We start from the raw sequence: 18,261 nt of genomic DNA on the forward strand, positions 1-18,261 counted from the left end.
TGAACCGTTTGCAAAGAGAATTAGTCAGCAACCTTGTGAGCAGAGGAGCGGTCCCTCTGTGGGTGGAACTGCCTGTGCTCTCCAGGTTCCTGTCCAGAAGGGGAGCAGGGCAGCACTGACCTCCATGCCAGGTTCTCCAAAGTCCAGGTGATGCCCTGGGGGTGGGTCAGCATGAGAATGCCTCGCCATCCGAGGATGAGTCCACTGGCACCGGGTGGAGGGTGAAATGCACTTCTCACTACTGTACACGGGCAATGGTGATAAGCCCAGGCTCAGGGTCAGGCTCACTTCCAAATTCCACCCCCTCCAGTGAGTTGAACCTCCGGGTCTCAGTTTCCTCATCTGTAAAATGAGGATTACAGAACGTGCCAGGTGCATTGTCAGATCACCAGAGACAATCTAGGGGAAGTTCTTTGTGCCTGGCGCTAGAGAGGCGGCCATAAATGCTGACTCTTGAGAAGGTGCCTTTCGTTGGGGAGCTAAGGGGGGCACCGATGTGACTGTCTTGGGGTTCTGTCCCTTGGAGCTCTGTCCCTCTTGGTGCAGTGGAATTAGCTGAGCTGGTTCCCAGCCCTGCTGCTTTATCCAGGCTGTGGCACAGCCAAGTGGGAACTGGGACAGGCCAGGTGCCAGCAGGTACAGGTCTAGTCCCAGCGCCCTAAGCCCCAAGCTGGGGACTTCCCTGGTGGCGCAGTGGTTAAGAATCCGCCTGCCAATGCAGGGGACACGGGTTCGAGTCCTGGTCCGGGAAGATCCCACATGCCACGGAGCAACTAAGCCCGTGAGCCACAACTACTGAGCCTGCGCTCTAGAGCCTGTGAGCCACAACTACTGAGCCTGCACTCTAGAGCCCACGAGCCACAACTACTGAGCCCACGTGCTGCAACTACTGAAGCCCATGCGCCTAGAGCCTGTGCTCTGCAGCAAGAGAAGCCACCGCCATGAGAAGCCCACGCACCGCAACGAAGAGTAGCCCCCGCTCTCTGCAACTAGAGAAAGCCCGCGCTCAGCAACGAAGACCCAACGCAGCCAAAAATAAGTAAATAAATAAGCCCCAAGCTGTGTGACTCCACTGGGTTCCTTGGCCCTGCCTCTCTCATCTGTACAGAAAGGGCACAAACATTCTATTCTGTGTTGTTTCTTTAAGAACAAACAAGCAAAAAACCCACTAAGTTATTTAAGTTATTTGCCTACTTTAAAAAAAAAAAAATTCTGGATTTCTGGCTTCTCTTAGGGGAGAAAGAAGTGGACGCTATAGTGCCCTGGACTCCACATCTCTGGGTGGGAGAGGCCCCCGCCTCTACAGGACACACGCATGCTCTGTGCCACAGTCCTCATTCCGCCCTATAGCCTTCCACTGGCTGCTTCATTTGCACCTCCTTCCTGGTCCCTGGGGCCATCTGAGTTTGTGACCCAGTTTAAAATCCTAATTTTATTTAGGAGCACAATCTCAGCCACTTGTCACTGGAAATATCCACAGGAAGTGTCCCTTGGGAAGGTAATTAAAGTCTGATGCTTAAGGCTGATTTTTCTCAGAGAAAAACATGACAATGTAAGAAGACTTATGCCCCACTGTGGCCAGGGGAAACCCAGGCAGGGGGCAGTAGTTTGCTGAAATTCTTTACGGGATTTACTAGAAAAAGAGCAGAAGCATGTGTCCAGGCTCCTGTCCTTCACTGCCCGAACTTCCCTCCCTCTCCTTTGGCTTCTGAAGCCAAAGAGGGCTCACTCTTCAGATCTCGCCCCTCTGGATGTGCAGAAGGTGGGCAGTGGGTCAAGACGCTGACAAGGACCCTTTAGGAGGGTTCCAGGACCGCTGCTCACAGGACGGGGAGCCCCCAGCTTTCCGAGCTGGGTGGCTATTTCGTTTATTTAAGGGGGCAGGAGAGAGACGATTCAGCAGACACGGCTGAGCCTACTCACAGCTCAGCAGAGATGCTGAAACTGTCTAGTGGACGTTTGAGGATATTTTCAAGTTGTCTGGGTCCCTCCTGAAGGGAGAAGTCAAGACTCAGGATCTCCCGTTTCCCTGCCTCACCAATGACACTTGGCAAATTCAGCCTCCACTGCAAAGGGCCAGCCATGGCGACACAGCAGGGCGAGGCTGGACCTGCCTCGACCCCGCACTGCAGCATCACGTGAACCCGCTCTCCCCTCCTTGTCTTGGCTCTCGTGCCTCCTCCACCTGGGGCACCCTTCATGGGCCCTCTCCTTTGCTTGGCTAAGACTTCTCTCCTCCAGAAAGGTTTCTCCCCCACCATCCCCCCGGAGCACCCCAGGCACACCCGTATCACAGAACTTCCACTGTGCGGTCTCCCGGTGACTGCTGCCTCCTGACCCACTCCCCATCCCCGCCAGATCATGAGCCTCCTTACGCCCTGAGGCCATGTGGGGCAGTGATTCAGAGCACAGCACAGACTGGGTCTGCGTCCAGCTTGACTTCTTGGCTCTGTGTGATCCCAGGCAAATGATTTGATTTCTTGTGTGTGCTTCAGTTTTCCCATCTGTAAAATGGGCATAATAACCCCCACTCAACGGGGTTCTTGGGAGCAGTATAAGTTAATGCACGGAAACTGCCGAGAACGATGCCTGGAACACAGCAGATGCTCAGTAAACATTAAGCAAACTGGTCTAAACACAGGAGGAAAGAGTGGTCCATGTGCGCACGTCTGCTGGGGATATGCACAGCCTCGAGCCCGGTTTGAGCAACTGGCACTCACTGTCCCTGGTCACCTCACCTTGGCATCCTCCACACAGCCCAAAACTCCACCTGAGCAGCCTTCAATAGGTTCTTTCCAAAACCGCACTGCTTCCGTGAGATGACAAGACGTGAGGTCGTCCAGTCCTCAAAACCCAGCTCATGGGCTTCCCTGGGGGCACAGTGGTTAAGAATCTGCCTGCCAATGCAGGGGACACGGGTTCGAGCCCTGGTCCGGGAAGATCCCACATGCTACGGAGCAACTAAGCCCGTGCACCACAACTACTAAAGCCCATGCACCTAGAGCCCGTGAGCCACAACAAGAGAAGCCACCGCAGTGAGAAGCCCGCACACCGCAACAAAAGAAAGCCCACGCGCAGCAACGAAGACCCAACGTGGCCAAAACTAAATAAATAAAATAAATAAATTAAAAAAAAACAAAACAAAAAACTCAGCTTATGAGCTGCTTGCCCAAGAAACCTCCATGATCGTACCTGCCTACATCGCTACCAGAACTTATGGACTCAGGAAAACTGCAATCCCCCTACCTCGGTTCCTACCTGCAGAGAAATGAATCCTGCATTAACTCCTACGGTTTACACTCTGAGCCTCGAAGAGACAGCCTCCCACTGCTACAATATCCAGAAAGGTTGGGTACTACCTGCTTTGTCTTATAAAAAATTCAGGGGAAGCAGTTACACCAACACAACATTTGGTCCTCAAGAGGCTCCCCGTGACTGAAGAAGGGAAAGCCAGCCCCACTTTTCTACTTTGTCTGAACACAGCTATTTTATCTGGCTAGGATTGAAGTGTGGTTCAATCCAAGGAGAAAAGTCCCCATGGAGGCTCCAAACCTACCTTCCTGGGAAGAAAACAGATATCCCATCCTCAAACCCATAACATGGTGGATAAAACCACATCTTGTGCCCAACACGCGGTAACTCGGGCAGAACCATCTTGGGTGCTGCATCTCACCCTGGTCCCGACCTTTATCTATTCCTACAGGTTTACTGACGCATGTTGCAGGGAGGGCAGAGGCAGGAGTGGGTGGGAGAAGACCACCCCTAATCTGCCTCTAGGAGAGTGGCCCCCAAAATTATTTTCAGCAGCTCCAACGATTTTCCCCCCAAATTAAGCCTTGTACAAAACTCTACCCCACTCAAGAAAAAAAGAAAAGAGAAAAGATGAAGTGCTCTGTTCAAACGGCCTTCCTGCTCGGTGTGGCATCCCTGAGGCTCTGCGGGAAATCAGGGGCTGGGGAGGTGGTGTCCACACAGGCGTGGGAGAGAGCCCTGCACAGCCTTCCGAGCAGGGGGTACCGGGACGCCCAGTACCCCTTGTCAGAGCCGCCGAGGAAACAAGAGCACAGTTTTAACCCCCCAAAGCACAAGAGCCCCATCTGACCCTCCTGGGGCTTTGTTGTCATCCCTCAGCCCAATCTGTCCAGAAAGGAGGATGTCTCCTGCGCGCAGCTGAGCCGAATGACTGGGTGGTGCCCACTGCCATTGTGATGCAGAAGCGGGGCTCCAGACACTGGCCTCTGCTCTTGCCTGTGTTCAAATTTTTCCATTAGGACTTCCCTGGTGGCGCAGTGGTTAAGAATCCGCCTGCCAATGCAGGGGACACGGGTTTGAGCCCTGGTCCGGGAAGATCCCACATGCCGCGGAGCAACTAAGCCCGTGCGTCACAACTACTGAGCCTGCGTGCCACAACTACTGAAGCCCGCGCGCCTAGAGCCCGTGCTCCACAGCAAGAGAAGCCACCGCAATGAGAAGCCCGCGCACCGCAACGAAGAGTAGCCCCCACTCGCCGCAACTAGAGAAAGCCCGCGCGCAGCAATGAAGACCCAACGCAGCCAAAAATAAATAAATAAATAAATTTATTAAAAAACTTTTTTTTCCATTAAAAAATACATGTAAACACTGACTGCAAAGCAAAACCTCAGCAGAGTGAGACACCCTGGGGGTGAGGAGGGGGAGACACGCCAGTCATGGCTCGGGACTCGGCTCAGACACGGCTTCTGGGTCGGCGCTGTCTGGACCCCTTCCAGGGCAGGCACCGTGGCAGCTGAGACAGAGGGGGCATTCAGGGAAGACTGGTGAATGAGGAAGGAATTTAAAAACCCTTTATCCCGAGCTGTCTAGACACCCCTGAGAGTGACACAATGGTGAGGAAGATGGGCTTTCTGGGGCCTTGGAGGGCACAAGGCAGGGGGTGCGGGGCAAAGAGACAAAGATATAAAATATACAAAACGGCTCAAAATTGGCCCAATACACTGGAACTGCAAGGAACGGGCGGGGGGCGGGAGGGGAAAGCCCTATCTTTTGAACCTCACACTTCTCCAAAGATGAGGAAGATTTTTTAAAGGGACCCTGACATTTATATATAATTTATACGTAATTAGAACAGATTTCACATTGGTGTTGCCCCTAAGGATGATCCTGCCAAGCTTCACAAAGGCAGTGTGACCGGTCTCATTATAGCTTCTTAAAAGCTCCAAACTGAGACCCTCAGACAAGCAAAACCCCTCCCTCCTCCAGAAATCCACAGAGGTGCCCCCAGCACTTGGCAGGGCCCCTCCCCTCTGAAAATCTGCCTTCCTCTGAATCCTCAGTTTAATCTCGGGGTTGCATGAGGCTCCCTGGCATCAACCCAACAGGCAGATCCACCATCGGGGCCCGTTTCCCATGTGGCCTTCCCACATGGGTGTGGGAGCTCACGGGGTCTCCCCATCAGCCCCCACTCCCGAGGGAAGGTGCAGGGCCACAGAGGAGCAGCACCACCCCAGCCAGAAGCCCCAACCTCAGTCAGACCTGCAGCCAAATCGCCAAGCAGACAGTTGATGATCTGCCCGGCGGGCACCCAGCGCATCCAGGCAAAAGGACCGGGGCACTGAACTGATGCTCCTAAGAGGCACTGGTCAGAGCGCTGACCCCACAGCAAATGGAGACAAAGTGTCTTGTTCATGCACTCTTCACAGGAGCAATGTTTGGGGCAAATGGGGGCGGGGATGCAAGGTCACCCCGTACCCACTGACAACCCCTGGACCCGGCATTCAGGGCCCCCTCCCACACAGCAGCCTTCCCGTGATCCTCCTCGTGCCAGCCAGTACGTCCTCCTCAGGGTCACTCTGTGAAAACCCCCCAGCCTAGAGCAAACCCTTGTGGACAGCCACAGGAGGCCCTCTGCGCCCACTCAGCACACCTGGCAACAAGCTAGTGCTTCCTGCACACACCTGTCATCTCTACCTGCTCGACCCCAGACTCTTGAGAGCCCGGGGCTGCGTCCCACACCTCCAGCGTGATGTCTGGCAAAGATTAAGCGCCCAATAAACGACGCGGTGTGTTCAGCAGTCACAGTAGAAAGAACACAGCTGTGGGTCAGGCCAACCTTCTATCATCCACGGAGCCGCGTCACCTCCGGCGGCACAGAAAATGTCTCTGACGCTCACTTTTCTCATCTGTAAATGGGGAGGTCATACCTGCTCACGGGTTGTTTGAAGGATGAGAAATCCGTCTATGGCAGAAAGCACAGTGCCTGGCACATGGGAGGCATTCGATATAAACTGAGACCATTTCTGGTGGAGTCATACACAGAGCAGACGGGAGTCATGATACCCTCAACTAGGTGTTGGCGCAAGAATGGGAGGAAAAGGCAGGAAAATGTTGTCAGAGGGCTCCTACAACTACAGGGCCAGTGCGCTCTCGGGCAGTGACAGCGCAAGTTTCCCTCCCCCCGCCCCCGGCCCCGCCTCTGTGCCTGTCTGCAAAGTGTCTCCTCACCCACAGTCATGGCACCATGGCCAAGGACCTAGTCAAGGGTGGACATAGAGCAAATGGCCCCACTGTTTGTGGACACCGGTCAGGGCATCACTGCCCCAAAGCAGGGCAGGAAGCTCTCGGTCACACCGCAGATGAGACAGAGACAGTCAGGTCTCAGAAAACTGGGAGGAAAGGGGAAGAGAAAGTGCCTGGCTAAAGCTGAAGCTCTGCTCCCAGACGGGCCAACAGGATTTGAAAGTGGCACCAAATTGCAACGCTGTCAGAGACCAATCCTGGAAACAGCTTCCACCTGGGGCGGCTGGGGGAGAAGGCGCGCCACGACCCCCAGCCTCTGAGCTGGTCCACAAAGACACATGTGGCATCGCTGCCTGAGATGGGGCGGGGGTGGGGAGGGGGAGGTGCACAAAGTGAGCTTGAGACCAGGTCACTCCCTGAAGGCCACGTCACGGGTTTGGGAATTCACCCTAAGAGCAACGGATGCTGTTGATGGGCTTTAAGAAGGAAGTTGACATTGTCAGGTGCTCACTTTTAAAAGATCAGTGGAGGGACTTCCCTGGTGGCGCAGTGGTTAAGAATCCACCTGCCAATGCAAGGGACACGGGTTCGATCCCTGGTCCAGGAAGATCCCACGTGCCGCAGAGCAACTAAGCCCATGTGCCACAACTACTGAGCCTGTGTGCCGCAACTACTGAGCCCGCATGCTGCAACTACTGAAGCCCACGTGCCTAGAGCCCGTGCTCTGCAACAAGAGAAGCCACCGCAATGAGAAGCCCACTTGCCACAACTACAGAAAGCCCGCGCGCAGCAACGAAGACCCAATGCAGCCAAATAAATAAATTAAAATAAATAAATACCTGGTTTTAAAAAAATGGAAAAAATGAGGAACAATGAAAAAGTTCGCTGCCTGCAAGAGGGCAGTGGCTGGGTCTTTGGTGGCTATGGATACCGGGGGAAAGGCAGGTATCTGCAGTTTCCTGCTTTTTCCAGGTGAATGTTTTAAGACAAGCTCTTATTTCCACTTTCGAGTAGCCCCCAAGTGAGCCAGGAGGGGAAATCCGGCTTCCTTCTAGGGAACACTTCAATGTGCTGTGCCCAACGTAATTAGCCAGAAGCCAGACACAAAAGGTCCCAGAGTGGATGATTCCATTTATAGGAAATGTACGGAATCGGCAAATCCATAGAGACAGAATGCAGACTGGTGCTTGCCAGGGACTGGGGGAGGGGCACGGGAAGTGACTGCTTAATGGGTACAAGGTTTCCGTTTGGAGTGAGAAAAACGTTCTGGAACTCGATGGAGGTGGGTGCACAGCATGGTGAATGTACTAAATGCCACTGAATTGCTTGCTTTAAAACGGCTAATTTTATGTCATGTGGACTTCACCTCAATTAAAAAAAAAAAACCCATAGGGGCTTCTCTGTGGGCGCAGTGGTTAAGAATCCGCCTGCCAATGCAGGGGACATGGGTCCGGGAAGATCCCACATGCCGTGCAGCAACTAAGCCCGTGCACCACAACTGCTGAGCCTGCGCTCTAGAGCCCGCGAGCCACAACTACTGAAGCCCGCGAGTCACAACTACCGAAGCCCGCATGCCTAGAGCCCGTGCTCCGCAACAAGAGAAGCCACCGCAATGAGAAGCCCGCGCACCGCAACGAAGAGTAGCCCCCGCTCGCTGCAACTAAAGCCCACGCACAGCAACAAAGACCCAACGCAGCTGAAAATAAATAAATTAATTAAAAAAACAAAAACAAAACTAAAAAAACCCCATAGTCAGCCAATATCACAGAGCACATCAGCATATGGAGACCTCCTGGAGTCTGGAGCCACCAATCCCTTTTCTGTTGGGGCGGGTGTCACCATTTCCCCTCAAACCTGGAGCCACTTCTGACTCTCACCAGCCCCCTACACCCTATGTATCAGACCACAGGAGACATCTGACCCTCTGGCCTGTCTCTCAGCTCACTCGTTTCTGCTGCTTTCCTTCTTTGTGGCAGAGCTTGGTGATGAAGGGTGTAGACCCAGGAGAGCCAAGCTGCAGGGTTCAGCTCCCAGCTCCTGGGCAGCCCTGAACTCATCTCAGTTTCCTCATCTGTAAAATGGGGCAGCACCTACCTGCCCTACAGGCCTCACTGACATTATGAAGACTGAGCGACTTCACGCACACACAGCCCCTGGGAGTGCGCCCGCACGAGCCAGCCTCCGTTAGGTGGCTGTTGTGACCGTGCTCTGAGCCCAGCCTATGCCTGCATTTACGCTGCCCCTTCTCTACCTGATCTCTTGTGTGTGGCTCTTCTTCCTACATTGGTGACTCCATCCCGTCCAAAGTGTCCAGCTTGGTGTTCAAGTGCCCCTAAGCCCATCCTGCCCATCCACCTGCCCTCACATCTCCCACACTCCCTCCCGCATCTGGGCTACAGGATAGGAGGCATCCTGAAGGAAAACGGGTTCTCTTCCGACACACACACCAGTTCTGCTGTGCCCAGAGTCCTCTCCACGGTCAAAGTTTGCCTATTTATAGTGAAGACCTAATGAGCAAACTGCAGCAGGAAGTAGCATCTGCCATGAGAGTCAGCCATCCCGCTGCAGGGACCCAAGCCCAAGAAGGTGAAGACAGCCAACAGGAACCAGGCATTGCCCTGAGGCGCTCAGCCAGTGCCCTGAGGGGTTCAAGTCAGAGCACACCCTCCAGGTGCCTCCCCTGGGTCCCAGCCCCTCGATGGGAGCATCCCCCAATGTCCTCTCCCTCCCCATAAGAGCATCCCCCAATGTCCTCCCCCTCCCCATAAGAGCATCCCCCAATGTCCCCACCCTCCCCATAAGCATCCCCCATGTCCTCCCCCTCCCCATGGGAGCATCCCCCAATGTCCTCTCCTTCCCCATAAAAGCATCCCCCAATGTCCTCCCCCTCCCCATAAGAGCATCCCCCAATGTCCTCCCCCTCCCCATGGGAGCATCCCCCAATGTCCTCACCCTCCCCATGGGAGCATCCCCCAATGTGCTGGCCCCTCTCCCCAGAGGCCCATCTCCTGGTGTTCTCCAGCCTCTCTGCCCGCATTCAGCCCCACTCCAGCCACACACTGGTCCATGCTCACCTTCCACACCTGCCATCCTTCCACCTGAAATACCCACCTGCCTCCCAGCCACCTTCTCCCTGTCAGTGTCTCCCTACGTCCTGGCGTCAGGTCATCACGGGAGACAGGCCTACATCTCCCACTAGACAGACAGGTCTCTGAGAACGAGATTCCCCCCCTCCATCCTTTGTATCCTCAGCCCCAGCAGACTGGCTGCATACTGTAGGTGCTCAGAAAATGTCTGAATGAAAGAATGAACACAAGCGGTCCAACAACAGCTCACGAGAAGAGACCTGTTTTGGAGTTCCTGACCTTCCACAGAGCCATGGGGCAAATTCTGGTCTGTGAATTGAAAACTTGGCAGTCAGGCCCCGTGACGAGAGTCCAGGAGGGGTCAACAGGATACAGATGCAGGCGACTGAAGCTGGGAGGGGCGAGCGGGACCTGAGTGAGGAGATGTGAGGAGGGGGCGTGCGCGGTGGGAGGGGTCTGGGGGGAGGCATGGCAGGAAGGGCCAGGAGGCAGCAGCACAAGCAGGAGGGGCGCAGCAGTGGCCGCGGGGTGGGGGGGAGCGCGCTCTCTACGCAGGAAAGAGGGGCAACCAAAGCAGCAGGGATGGCGAGTGGACGTGAACTGAAAGGTCCTCACGAGCAAGGGCAGTTAGGATGGTGACCTCCAGGGGCTGCTGGGAAGACCTAGAAGTGCCAGGGAAGTGAGGAAGTGGAAGCCAGGTGTGTGCTGCCCTGGGAACGAGAGGCTGGATGGCGGCTGGAGGGGCCGCTTCTCCCACCCTGATAGCACCTCTGGGGGCTCGCGGCCAAGTGAAGCCTGAGCCCTGGGGCCCCTCCCTGCTGCAACCCTGGCTCCCAGTCCCTGCAAGTCCCCGCAAGGGGCCTCACTTTACCTCTGACCAGCTGGAGGGGGCAGCAGGCTGTGAGGCTGGGCCAGTCACATCGTGGCGGCTCAAGAGCCCCAAAGCCCACCATCAGAGCCCCCTCCTTCCTCATCCCCACAGGGACCCCAAAGGCCCACGATGAGACCCCTCCCTGGAGCCTGTAACTCTCAGGGAGAGCAATGAAACACCAGAGACCAAGTGTCCACGGCAGATGAATGGATAAGCAAGATGTGGTCCATGCATACAGTGGAATGTCATTCAGCCTTAAAAAGGCAGGAGATTCTGACACGGGCTACAGCACGGATGAACCTTGAAGACATCATGCTAAGTGAAATAAGCCAGTCACAGAAGGGCAATCCTGTACGATTCCAGTTATACGATGGACCTAAAGTAGTCAACTTCACAGAGACAGAAGGTAGAAGGGTTATTGCCAGGGGCTGGAGAGAGAGAGGGAGACGGGGAGTTAGTGTTTAATGGGGACAGAGTTTTAGTTTTGCAAGATGAAAAGAGTTCTGGAGGTGGAGGTGGTGATCGCTGCAGAACAAAGTGAATGTACTTAATCCCACTGAACTACACACTTAAAAATGGTTAAGATGTAATTTTGATGTCATGTGTATTTTACCATGATTAAGAAAAGAGAGAGAGAAGCATCAAACCCCTAAGCCAAGAGAAAGCTCCCCAGATGGACTTTGGGCACCCTGACGCCCACAGTGGAGACCCCAGCACACACCCTCTTTGTCAGAGGTGGACTCTCCCAGGACATGCAGGCCCAGACAGGAGCACTAGGCCGAGGGCTCTAGTGCCAGGGTCTCTTCCCTGGTTCTAGGTGGAAATGCCAGGAATGAGGGTTCCATGCCCTCTGCATGCCTCATCTCATGCCAAATGCTCTCTTGCTGATGGCATTAATCCCCTTTAAAAGAAGGTTCCAAAGTTTCTATCTCCAGCCCAGGCCTCTCTCTCGAGCCCCAGGCCTAGCTGCCATCTGGACACATCGTCATAGGCCATTTCCACCTGGGACAGGTTCAAGGCACATCTGTGTCCTTAGCCCCCAGCCCTCGCTATAGGGTCACTGTCCACTCTGACCCCCCAACAGACAGCCACAATTCTTCCCCCTTCTTTAACACCCCACGTCCAACTAGTTACCAAACCTGCCAACTCCACCCTGAAAACGCCACCTCCACCCCGCCCGGCAGGAAAACAGACACAGCGTAACCCAAGGAAACATTTCGAACAGTCAGAGGCCCCGAGAGCAGAGCCGGCAGCTGTGTGTGGCCACGAGCAGCCTGTCTGGCGAGGGCTGTTCACAGCTGGAGCAGCTGTGGAGACCGTGTCACCAGGTCGACCCTAGATTCCTACTCCGCGTGGTGCTACGCCCTCAGCCTTGGGCACATATCGCCCACCGCCTCTTTCATTTCCCCAGAGGCACCCCGAGGGCGGCCAATGCTCCCACACGCCTCCCACCCACCATCATCCACAGGGGGAGTTCAAGACGGTTCAGCTTGGGTTTACGTTGGGGGCAGCGCTTGTGGACCGACCCTTTCCGCATCCCTGATGCCCAGCCCTGCCTTGAAGCCCATGCCTGCCTTGCAAGGGCCCAGCCTCAGTGGGGGAACACGGACGACACACGGCCTTGGTGGCTTCTCCAAGGGAGGCCCAGAGAGCCTGCGTGCTCTGTCTTCCGACCAGCAGACTCATTTATTGGTTATGTTGGGCAACGAAGAGAATTTTTAAAACACAAAACAGCAGGAAGCTTCCCAAAGGCTTTGGGGGAGTGGGAGCTTTGGTGGCAACAAGACAGATCCCCTGCCGTGAGCCATCCTCCCCTCGGCACCGCCAGGAAGGACCCTGAGCTCCAAGTCCGGAAGAGTACCCTTACCCCGACTTGCCCTCCAAAGTCTACCTCTTGGAGACTTAATGCTTCCCCTAAATGCTTTTTAGAAAGTACTTACAGGTGACTGACATCACGTCTGAGATTTGCTTCCAAATGACCCAGGATGCGTGTGTGCATGTGTGGGCACGTGTGGGCACGTGTGGGCACGTGTGTGCGTGTGTGTGCGTGTGTGTGCGTGTGTGTGCGTGTGTGGGCGTGTGTGCGTGTGTGGGCGTGTGTGGGCGTGTGTGTGCGTGTGTGGGCATGTGTGGGCATGTGTGTGCATGTGTGGGCATGTGTGGGCATGTGTGGGCATGTGTGGGCACGTGTGCACGTGTGGGCACGTGTGTGCACGTGTGGGCACGTGTTGCATGTGTGGGCATGTGTGTGCATGTGTGTGCATGTGTGCATGTGTGTGCATGTGTGTGCATGTGTGGGCACGTGTGTGCATGTGTTGCATGTGTGTGCATGTGTGCATGTGTGGGCATGTGTGTGCATGTGTGGGCATGTGTGGGCGTGTGTGGGCGTGTGTGGGCGTGTGTGGGCACGTGTGTGCGTGTGTGTGCGTGTGTGTGCCTGTGTGTGCATGTGTGGGCATGTGTGTGCATGTGTGTGCATGTGTGGGCATGTGTGTGCATGTGTGGGCGTGTGTGGGCATGTGTGTGCATGTGTGGGCGTGTGTGGGCATGTGTGTGCATGTGTGAGCGTGTGTGGGCGTGCACATACGTATGTGTGTATGTGTGCTGACGCTTGAAGCTGGCGAGGGAACCTTATGTTTCTCGCAACTTTGGTATATGTTTGAAATTTTCCATAATAATAACAATTTTTCATTAAAAAATTAACAAATGCTTCCTGAAGAAAAGGCTAAGGTGATGCAGGTGGGAGACTACTGGTTAAGGGTCTGGGTGCCAAAATCAGGTTTAGGGTTTTCTTCCACCAAACAGTAGCAAAACTCTAACCTTGGCCAAGTCACATGGCTGTTCCAGCCTCAGTAGAAGGTGGACGATGGGAAAACCCACTCACTGCCCTGGGTTCTTAGGAAGAGGACAAGGGTTAAGGACTCAGCTCAGAGTCTGCTACTGGTGCAGGGCTGTAACACTGTTTCCCTCTGTCATTATTATCATTATTGTTATCATCATCATCATCATCATCACCAAACAAGGTCGTACCCACAAAGCACTTACAGCACAGTGCCTGGCACTTACTAAAGCAGAATTTTCACTCTTAGATTGGGAGGGATGCTATCAGATAACAGGGAAATGGGAGAGCACTCGGCTGAAAGTCCAAAATAAAGGTCCTTTTAAGCCTGGATTTCATCGGTCAGGCTCGCGGGGGAAGGATGAGGTCCACCTCCAGGTGGACCGAGGCGCACCTATACCTGCTCTGCGCTTCTGTCTGATAAAGATGCTCATTCTCAAACTTTTCAGGAACTAAAAGATAAATCGGTCATGAAAAACAGTCACCACCTAGTTCTTGGGAAGAACTGTTGCAAAATTCCCAGACTAAGCTCTTGAACACCGTAAGAATCACAGGTTTTGCTAAGCGTGAAAACGCATGAGCAGGCAAGTCTCTGCTCACCCAGGAGGAAGAGGAAGGTGCGAGAAAGGACAGGCCCAGCACGGGGGAGCGCAGCATCCTTCATCCTCAGCGAGCAGTGGGCAGCGCGGGCCTCCACCAGCTGGACACCCACCACGCTCCCCCAACCCATAGGAAGATGATTCCCCAGGGGGTGTCAGAGTTTTACCAGGCAACCCAAGGGAGCCCACTGACAGGTGGTTTCAGCCTTACTGGAGCAGCCCAAGGAACGCAGCCTCGCCCAGCTCCAAAGTGACATCACCCGGGACCCCGGGCAGGACCACTTCTCCCTAAGAGGCCTGGAACCCCCAGAACCCACTGATTCTTCCTAGAGCCCCGACCTCCCTGAAGCCAGGCCTGCCCCTGCTCTTGGCTGTCAGAGCCACTGTGGTCAACGTGCCACTGCTTTTATTCTCTCTGCTTCCCTGGTGGTAGCCAGACTGGGAAAGAAAAGGAAGTTTGTAAAGTTATTGCATTAGGCCACTCCACACCTCCCCATCTATGTCTCTTTCTTTCTCTCTCTCTCCATCTACTAGAAAACAAAGCAGTAAGGGAACAAGAGAAGTGTTTAAAATGATCTAATCCAGCCCATCACTTTACAGCTGGGGAGATAAGAAGTGCCTGGCCCATGACCTCAGCACTGGTGACAGTAACCAAAGGCAACAGCTTAGGGCTCTGGAGACTTGGTCCACAGCCCCTGGCTGTACAGTATGGGTAAGCCAGCCACCCTCTCTGGGCCTCTGCAGGGAAAGGAAGGGTTGGCCCAGATGGATGCCCTATAAGTAACATAGGGCTTCCCTAGCCCCATGACGCCTCAGTGGGGGAGAAGTCTGCCTATACCGCTAACACTTAATCTAGCACACTTTCCACCGTGGGAGCGGGGGAAGTGTCAGGAGGGGGCGCAGCAGAGACGGTAGGGGCAGCCCCGCCCCCTTCCTTGCTCGCTATCCACACACCCAGACCAAGGTTACAGGTCTGCCTCCCCCCAGAATGTTCCGCCCAGGAGAGAATTCTTCCAAGGATACCAACCTTTAGTCAGCAGAGATGGCATTTTTACCATCAACACCTGTCAAAACTCAACTCATGACCAGTTTCTGATGCTACTGGCTGGAGCATTTAATTAAATATTACTCACTCAGGAAGCAGCCCCTGCCAACTCACCTCCAAACTGTACAGTTCATTTTCAGAGAAAAAGAGAGAGGGAGGGAGGAGCCTGAGCCCTCCTCAGCTGGTACCAGCAGAACTGCCCGAGGCCCCTGTACCCGGGTCCAGCGCAGCGCTCTTTTGAGAACCAAGCAGGGAAAGTCAAGGTAAGCAGATCTCAGGAGCCAGCAGCCCCCCTGCCAGATTACCATGGATGGCACACACGCACACACACACTCAGAGACACACTCACCACACACAGACACACACACAGAGGCACTCAGAGGGGCACACCAACTCACACAGGGACACACTCACACATGCACTCACAGACACACAGACACACTCTAGCACATATGCATTCATACACGTATTCACGCGCACACACACACAGAGACGGGCTCACACAGACACTCTCACACAGCCCTCTCACACACACGTACACTCAGCACACACCACACACTCACACACACAACTCGCAGTGTCTCCCCGCAGACCAAGCCACCGCGCCGCCAGGGCCGTGAGCATTCCGAGGAGCCTTTGCCTTAAACTTGAACGGGACAATTACCGCCGACGGCCCCAGGCTGCTCCGGTTTTTCCGTTTTAATCGATTTCCTGACCGAACTCTTCGGCTCTCCCTTGGTGGCCGGGAGAAGCCGCGGTGGCTCCCGGGCGGCGGGGAGGGCGGCACCGCCCGGGGTGTTGCCCGGCGGGCTCCCCGGGGTAGGCGCTGCGGGCAGAGCTGGGGAGCCCCGAGGGGGCTGGTCGGGCTGCGCTGCGACCCCGGATGGCGGGAAAAGCGAAAGTAACTTCGCGGAGCGGGGTCGCGCTGCCCCCCGCCTCGGCCGCAGGGATGGTCCCGGGAACGGAGGCCCCCGGGAGTGCCGGCACCTACAAGTCGGCGGGGGCCGCCGCGCGTCCCGAGCCCCTTCCTGGGCCTGCAGCCGCCGAGGCTCAATCCCGGGTGCGACGGTCGCCGGGGCCGCCGGGACTCCCGCCCCGTCTCGTCCCCCCAGGTGGGACCCGGGGCCGCGCGACCTGCCCGCGCCTGCGGCGACAGCGGCGGCGGCGGCGCTGGGCGGCGCCCCGGCCCCCTCTCCTGGGACCCGCGGCGAGAGAAGGGCTCCCCGCGCACCCCTACCGGGTCCCCAGCCGGGACCCCACCCGGTCCCCACTGCCCGGCCCCGCGCCCGGGTGCCCACTCGGTCCCCCAGTGCGATCCCCGCGCGCACCCGGCCCGGCCCCCCATCCACCCACCCAGTCCCCGTGCCTGGCCCTGCCTACCGTTCCGCGGAGGCCGCCGCCGCCGCCCGCTCTCCGGGGCCGAGGAGGCTCCCGCCGCCGGGAGAGAAGCCGCCTCCTCCCCGCGGCCCCGGCGCCAGCGCCTGGAGCCTGGTTCCTGCAAGCGCGCGGGCTGCCGAGCGCGACTTCTGTGCGAATAAGGAAAAGCGCCCGTAGCCTTTAAAGTGAAAAAAAAAGGAAAGCGCCAGGGGGCGGGGCGGGGCGGGGCGGGGCGGGGCGGGGCCGCCCCACCCCCGCCCCCGCCCCGCCCCGCCCCGCCCCCCGGCTCCGGCTCCGGCTCCGGCTCCGGCTCCGGCTCGGGCTACGGCTTCGCGGGACGCTGAGCGCGGCAGCGGGGGCGGCGGCGGGGGCGCGGGACGGGCGGTGTGTCACGTGCCCGGCGCTCGCTCGGCCGCCCCAGCCGCCGCCCCACCCGGAGGCCCTCGGGGCGCGCGGGGCTGCGGCCGAGCTGCCGCGCGGGGCGGCGCCGAAGCTGTGGTCCCTCCGGAGGCGTCTTTGGGAAACGCCGGGCAGCCTCCGCTGGGCAAGAGGCCGGAGTTGCAACACCCGGAGGGCCCCGGCGGCGCTGGGCCCGGAGTGGAGGCGGGGGGCTTACTAATAATAATTTTTGTAATCTCTTGGGAGGATCAGTGTTGTTTCAATAACCTCGGGAGCAAGGCCTTGCTTGCCTCATTTCAAATTCCCAGCAGCTTAAAGTTCCGTAATTCTAGGGCATAGGAGAGGAGTTCCTGGGCCGGCAGATAACCCAGGGACTCCCCGCCCTGCCGGAGCCCCCGGACGCATTTCCATCTCGGTACCCACAAGGACAGGGGTCTTGGGACTCCCAGACCCTGAGGGCCCGGCACCTTGGCATCCCCAGCTCCTTGATGGCTCTGGGCATACAGCAGGCGGCTTCGCATGAGTGTTTGTTGAATGAATGAAGGAAGGAAGGTACCCACCACCCCCAACTCCGCCAAGACTTCTCTAGGTCACCAAAGAAATTCCTCCCCTGCCCTCAACAGAGCAGTCAGTTGCACCCTAGAACTGGGAAGATTGTAAGGAAAGAAGGTTTCAAAGACCAAAATCTCTCTACACCCCTCGTTGTGTGTAGTGTCCCTGGAAGGGAATGGAGAATTAACATAATTGGAGAAGCTGTTGGGAAGAACATGGCTGCACAGTTATTTCATCTCTACCGTAACTATAAGGGCGGGACTGTTACACCGATTGCAAAGATGAAGCAGTGAAACCGAGCAGGACCCTGTAGGGGCTCCTGGGCGTAGGGAGCCTTTCTGTGCAGCCTCCATGACCTTCTCTGAGTTCCAAAGGGCAGATTTGAACAGCTGCTAATCCGGGAAGAGAAGGCATGCAGAGTCAAGGGAGGAACAGCCAAGAAATAGTCGTACAGCCTTGGGGCAGGGTCCTGGTTCCACCTCAAGGGACACACAGAATAATATCTTTAAACCCTTTTTATGGAATTAAAACCCAACAAATGGAAGATGTCAGCATTCTCCATAGCAGAGAAGACCACCTGAGGCCAGACTAAAGGAACCAGAGAAGCTCATCAAGAAGGTTACCTGAGGGGCTTCCCTGGCGGTCCAGTGGTTAAGAATCGCTCTTCCACTGCAGGGAGTGTGGATTCGATCCCTGGTCAGGAAACTGAGATCCCACATGCCTTGCGGTGCGGCCAAAAAATTTAAAAATAAATAAAAGATTACCTGAGACCAGATGAAAGGAGTGCAGGTCCTGGCACACACCCTAATCTTCTCAGTAACCCCACCCTTTGAACTATTGCTATAAAACTCCTCACCAAATCCTCCCGGGTCGGGACACATATTTTTCGAGGGCAGGAGCCTGCTGTGGCCCCCTTTGCCTGGCAAAGCAATAAAGCTATTCTTTTCTACTTCACCCAAAACTCTGTCTCGGAGATTCAGTTCGGCACCAGTGCACAG

The 18,261-nt window shown here is 56.1% G+C and overlaps 1 protein-coding gene across 1 annotated transcript in view; it reads right to left on the reverse strand.

The window, feature by feature from the left end:
• SPSB1 (splA/ryanodine receptor domain and SOCS box containing 1) overlaps positions 1–16,458 on the reverse strand; it is a 68,971-nt gene extending 52,513 nt beyond the window's left edge. The window contains exon 1 of the mRNA XM_061185012.1: positions 16,316–16,458. The gene's annotated coding sequence lies outside the window, so the exon portion shown is untranslated. The remainder of the gene's footprint in view (positions 1–16,315) is intronic.
• Between the last annotated feature and the right edge of the window lie 1,803 nt (positions 16,459–18,261).

The sequence above is a fragment of the Eubalaena glacialis genome, chromosome 3 (genome assembly GCF_028564815.1).
Source record: "Eubalaena glacialis isolate mEubGla1 chromosome 3, mEubGla1.1.hap2.+ XY, whole genome shotgun sequence".
NCBI classification, from domain to species: Eukaryota; Metazoa; Chordata; class Mammalia; order Artiodactyla; family Balaenidae; genus Eubalaena; species Eubalaena glacialis.